Genomic DNA, 6,189 nt, shown 5'->3' with positions numbered 1-6,189 from the left:
GACAATACTCCATACGCATTCAATCTGATTAGAAGCCACTTATGAGAAATGGTATGGAAAGGCTTCTGGAAACCTAGAAATAGGGATTCAGTTTGAGATCCCCTGTCCATAGTGCTTATTATTTCATGAGAATACAGAGGTAGTTGTGTTTCACAAACGGTATTTTCTGAATGCATGCTGACCGTGTGTGAACAGATCGTTTCCCTCGGGGTAAGTCATAATATTGGTACACAATATACGTTCCAAAATCCTATAGCAAATCGACGTCAGCGGTGTCGGTCTGCGGCTGCTCCTCGTCACCGGCTGCTGCTGTCGTCAACGAGTAAAAAATGGTCTGATGATGATCTGATAACAGACCGAAACCGGTCACCAAACGAAATATATACAGCTTACGTGTGTTCTAGACTGTATTAATGAAATAATTTTAATATAATTTCATTAATCGCTGTTCTCCTAAGGACAGTGTTTAAAAAATTCGAATTATTACATAATATTTAATGTAAAAAGTACATGAGAGGAACAATGGGTAACAAAATGTTGTTAGAGAGTTAAGCAGTTACAAATAACCGTAAGTAAAGATAGATAAAAATAAATAAGGTTGTTATATTACTGGTAAACAGCTGAGTAAAAACGAAAATAACTAGCCAGAGTTAAAACACACACAAATACATAAAAGTTATAAGCGAGTAAAATTAAATAAAACATTTATGTTGCTGGTAAATCCTTATGTAAATACGAAAATAATTTAGGCAACCAGTAATTAATAATACAGGTAAGTTGTGCTATCATTGCATTAGTTTTGTATTACGTTTCAGTGTGGTTTCAGAATATGAGTTAGAGACAGCTAGACTGTTAGGGTGAATATTTACTTAAACTTGAGGAGGAGGGTTACACTCAGTGTGTCTGCATTACATTCAGGGAGTTACACACAGTCTGAACACCCGAAAGTTCACCATTTATGTAATTACGTGTCTCGTTCTTTTTGTAATCATATGAAGTTTCAAACCTGTGACATCACTGGAAGTACGTGTTATTTCTGACTGGACGTCCACGCTCACGGATCCACTAAGAATACAGAGTACACTGAGGGGACAAAAGTCGTGGGTTAGAGACATGCACCTATACAGATGGTGGTAGTATTGCGTACACAAGGTATAAAAGGGCAGTGGACTGGCGGAGCTGTGATCTGTACTCAGGCGATTCATGTGAAAAGATTTCCAATGTTGTTATGGCCGCAAGACAGGAATTAACAGACTTAGAATGTGGGATGGTAGTTCGAGCTATACACTTGGGACATTTTATTTCGGACATTGCTAGAGAATTCAGTATTCTGAGATCCACAGTCTCGAAAGTGTACCGAGAATACCAAATTTCAGGCATTACCCCTCAGCAGGGCCAACGCAGTGGCCGATGGCCATCAGTTGACGGTTGACGGCAACGGCGTTTGAGTAAAGTTGTCAGTGCTAACGCACAAGCAACACTGCGTGAAGTAACAGCAGGAATCAATGTGGCACGTACGATGAACGTATCCGTTAGGACCGTGCGGCCAAATTTGGCGTTAATGGAAATGAAATTTGTGGTAAGGACCATGGGACCAAATTGCCGAGGTCATCGGTCCTTAGGCGTACGTTCTACTTAATCTAACTTAAACTAACTTAAGCTACATCTACATCTACATTTACGTGATTACTCTGCTCCTCACAATAAAGTGCCTGGCAGAGGGTTCAACGAACCACCTTCATGCTGTCTCTCTACCGTTCCACTCTCGAACGGCACGCGGGAAAAAACGAGCACTTACATTTTTCTGTGCGAGCCCTGGTTCCTCTCATTTTATCCTGATCATCATTTCTCCCTATGTAGATGGGTGCCAACAGAATGTTTTCGCAATCGCAGGAGAATAATTGGTGACTGAAATTTCATGAGAAGATCCCGTCGCAACGAAAAACGCCTTTGTTTTAATGATTTCCACTCCAATTCACGTATCATATCTGCGACACTATCTCCCCCATTTCGCGGTAATACAAAACGAGCTGCCCTTCTTTGTACTTTTTCGATGTCATCCGTCAGTCCCACCTGATGCGGATCCCACACCGCACAGAAATAGTCTAGAATAGGGCGGACAAGCGTAGTGTAAGCAGTCTCTTTGGTAGACCTGTTGCACCTTCTAAGTGTTCTGCCAATGAATCGCAGTCTTTGGTTTGCTCTACCCACAATATTATCTATGTGATCGTTCCAATTTAGGTTATTTGCAATTGTAATCCCTAAGTATTTAGTTGAATTTAAAGCCCTCAGATTTGTGTGACTTATCGCGTAATCGAAATTTAGCTGATTTCTTTTAGCACTCATGTGAATAACTTCGCACTTTTCTTTGGCTCTGAGCACTATGGGACTTAACATCTGTGGTCATCAGTCCCCTAGAACTTAGAACTACTTAAACCTAACTAACCTAAGGACATCACACACATCCATGCCCGAGGCAGGATTCGAACCTGCGACCGGAGCGGTCACGCGGTTCCAGACTGAAGCGTCTAGACCGCACGGCCACAGCGGCCGGCGCACTTTTCTTTATTAAGGGTCAATTGCCACTTTTCGCACCATGCAGATATCTTACCTAAATCATTTTGCAAGTCGTTTTGATCATCTGATAAGAAGGACAACACACACATGGGTGCCCGCGGGACGACTCGAACCTCCTACGGGGGAGCCAATTACCACACGGCTGCAATGATTCAAATGGCTCTGAGCACTATGGGACTCAACTGCTGAGGTCATTAGTCCCCTAGAACTTAGAACTAGTTAAACCTAACTAACCTAAGGACATCACAAACATCCATGCCCGAGGCAGGATTCGAACCTGCGACCGTAGCGGCCTTGCGGTTCCAGACTGCAGCGCCTTTAACCGCACGGCCACTTCGGCCGGCCCACACGGCTGCACCATGCGGCCCTGGCGTTAATGGGCTATGGCAGGAGACAAATGACGTAAGTGCCGTTGCTAACAGCGCTGCATCGGCTGCAACCCTCTCCTGGCCTCGTGACGATATCGGTCGGACCCTGGAAAACCGTGGCCTGGCCAGATGTAAGAGCTGATGCTATGGTTCGAGTGTGGCCCAACGAAACCATAGACCCAAGTTGTCAACAACGGACTGTGCAGATGGTGGGGATTCCTTAACGCCGCGCGGGATTAGCCGAGCGGTCTTGAGCGCTGCAGTCATGGACTGTGCGGCTGATCCCGGCGGAGATTCGAGTCCTCCCTCGGGCATGGGTGTGTGTGTTTGTCCTTAGGATAATTTAGGTTAAGTAGTGTGTAAGCTTAGGGACTGATGACCTTAGGAGTTATGTCCAATAAGAAAACAAAAAAAAAAAAAAAAAAAAGAAAAAAAAGATTCCTTAACGGTGTGGTCTGGGTTTATATAGAATGTACTGGGTCCTCTGGTCCGACTGAACCGATCATTGACTGGAAATCGTTATGTTCGGCAACTTGGTTACCATTTGCAACCAATCATGGATTTCATTTTCCGAAGCAACGATGGAATTCTTATAGATAGTCCCACCAGGCAGCAGTTGCTCCCGTTTTGTATGAAGAACATTCTAGACAATTCGAGTGAATGATTTGGCCGTCCAGATCGTCCGACATGAGTCCTATCGAACATTTGTGGGACCTAATCGTGAGGTCACCGGCAACACTTCCGCAGTTATGGGCGGATATAAAGGCAGCATGGGTCAATATTTCTGCAAGGGACTTCCAATGACTTGTTGAGTCCATGCCAAGTCGAGTTGCTGCACTTCGCTGGGCAAAATGAAGTCCGATACGATATTAGGAGGTATCCCACGACTTTTGTCACCTCAGTGCATGCGCCGTAAGCAACTGCGATGCTTATACAATGAGAGCGAACAGCGCCCCCGCAGCGACTGCTTGTCGCGGGGGTTCGAGGCGCACGCCTGCGCTGGACGGCTGGTAGCGGCCGTCCACATACGGAAGGCGGCGGGCGGCCCACTTCCGAGAAGCGCAGCCGGCAGCCATTGTTGTCGCGGCCGCGCAGACCGCAACTTCCATCCTGAGGCGTGCTGCGGCCGCGGCCGGGGCCGCCACTTCCTGGCTGCCGCCTAGCAACGGCGCGCCGACACTCCACTGTTAATCTGCCGGCGCTCACAACATAAAACGGTCTTTATTTTTTGGGAGTCCACTGTCGGTACGCAATCAATATATATATCGGGTGATCAAAAAGTCAGTGTAAATTTGAAAACTCAATAAATCACGGAATAATGTAGATAGAGAGGTACAAATTGACACACATGCTTGGAATGACATGGGGTTTTACTAGAAGCAAAAAAATACAAACGTTCAAAAATTGTCCGACAGATGGCGCTTCATCTGATCTGAACAGCAATAATTAGCATAACAAACTAAGACAAAGCAAAGATGATGTTCTTTACAGGAAATGTTCAATATGTCCACCATCATTCCTCAACAATAGCTGTAGTCGAGGAATAATGTTGTGTTATGGTGAGTCATTGGCATCGGATGTTGTCTTTCAGCATCCCTAGAGATGTCGGGCGATCACGATACACTTGCGACTTCAGGTAACCCCAAAGCCAATAATCGTACGGACTGAGGTCTGGCGACCTGGGAGGCCAAGCATGACGAAAGTGGCGGCTGAGCACACGATCATCACCAAACGACGCGCTCAAGATATCTTTCACGCGTCTAGCAATATGAGATGTTTTTTTTTTCGTTCTAATAAAACCCCATGTCATTCCAAGCATGTGTATCAATTTTTACCTCTCTATTTACATTATTCCGTGGTTTATTAAGTTTTCAAATTTATACTAACTTTTTGATCACCCGGTATATATATATATATATATATATATATATATATATATATATATATATATATATATATATATCCCTTGCGCCCACTTAGGGAGCGCGACGGAACTCATTTAGCAGTTTCCAGTTCTTTTACTCTCGATAATGTTTTATTCTTGTTCCGAAGTTCTTACGTCAATCGTGCACTTTTTTCGGCAGGCTTCTCAATAAATCTGTGTTCATGAGCTAGGGTTCTAAATTTCGCCAGTTCAGTAACTTCTCCCAGATACATAACTTTGTCTACTTGAGAGATTTTGCTGGATTTGGTGAACTGATTGGTGTATCTTTATCCGGTTCCCTCCATACAGTGCGTCATTTCGTACGAATTTCGGAGCCCAGTTCAGGTTGCTATTTCACGTAGTTTCTCCACGGACTGGACTGCTTCTTGTCTGATATCGGAAAGCATTGGAATGTCGTCCACAAATGCTAGACAATGAGGACGAATTTTATTTTGGTGAATTCTGTCACCTTCACTTTCATTTTGTCATTTCCTGAACACTTTTTTCAGGACTTAAATAAACAGTAAGGACTATAATCCAGGTGCCTCGTCTGGCCTCTGATTTCGAACGTCCAGGAAGTTTTCTCAAAAATTTTAAGTTTTGAGGTTTCAGTGGTCATGGTGTGTTTTATTACGTCCCTTGTGTTAACCTGGACTTTCTCTTGTATATAGCTCTCCGTCTTCAGGCCACAAGTGGCCCATCGGGACCATCCGAGCGCCGTGTCATCCTCAACTGAAGATGCAGATGGGAGGGGCGTGTGGTCAGCACACCACTCTCCCGGTCGTTATGATGGTTTTCTTTGACCGCAGCCGTTACTATTCGGTCGAGTAGCTCCTCAATTAGCATCACGAGGCTGAGTGCACCCCAAAAAATGGCAACAGCGCATGGCGGCCCATCTGGTCACCCATCCCAGTGCCGGCCACGCCCGACAGCGCTTAACTTCGGTGATCTGATGGAAACCGGTGCATCCACTGCTGCAAGGCCGTTGCCACTTCCTCTCATACGTTAAACAATATTCGTCTATACGGAATCAAGTGCCTCTATGAAATCAATATGCACGATTACTGTTTGTTTTATTTTGTGAATGCTGAGTTTGTTTATAAGGTTTAGGATTTGTTCTGCGCATGACCTCCTTTTACAAAGTACTGCCTAGTATTTTCCATTTACGTGGTCTGTGTTTTTCTAACTTACTAAGAAGGGCTTTAGAGACCATTTTATGGTGGACTGGAAGTAAGAAAATTTCTTCTTAGTTGTTTATATCTTTTCCGTCCCCTTTCTTATGAAGTGAGTGAACTAACGCACACTTATACAGATTTTTCG

The 6,189-nt window shown here is 44.4% G+C and overlaps 1 pseudogene; it reads right to left on the bottom strand.

Annotated features, from left to right (window-relative positions):
- Positions 1-5,741: 5,741 nt before the first annotated feature.
- On the bottom strand, positions 5,742-5,859 carry LOC126237551 (5S ribosomal RNA; annotated as a pseudogene).
- Positions 5,860-6,189: the final 330 nt, after the last annotated feature.

Source organism: Schistocerca nitens, chromosome 2, assembly GCF_023898315.1.
Source record: "Schistocerca nitens isolate TAMUIC-IGC-003100 chromosome 2, iqSchNite1.1, whole genome shotgun sequence".
Taxonomy (NCBI): domain Eukaryota; kingdom Metazoa; phylum Arthropoda; class Insecta; order Orthoptera; family Acrididae; genus Schistocerca; species Schistocerca nitens.
This window is presented reverse-complemented; position numbering and strand designations above follow the sequence as displayed.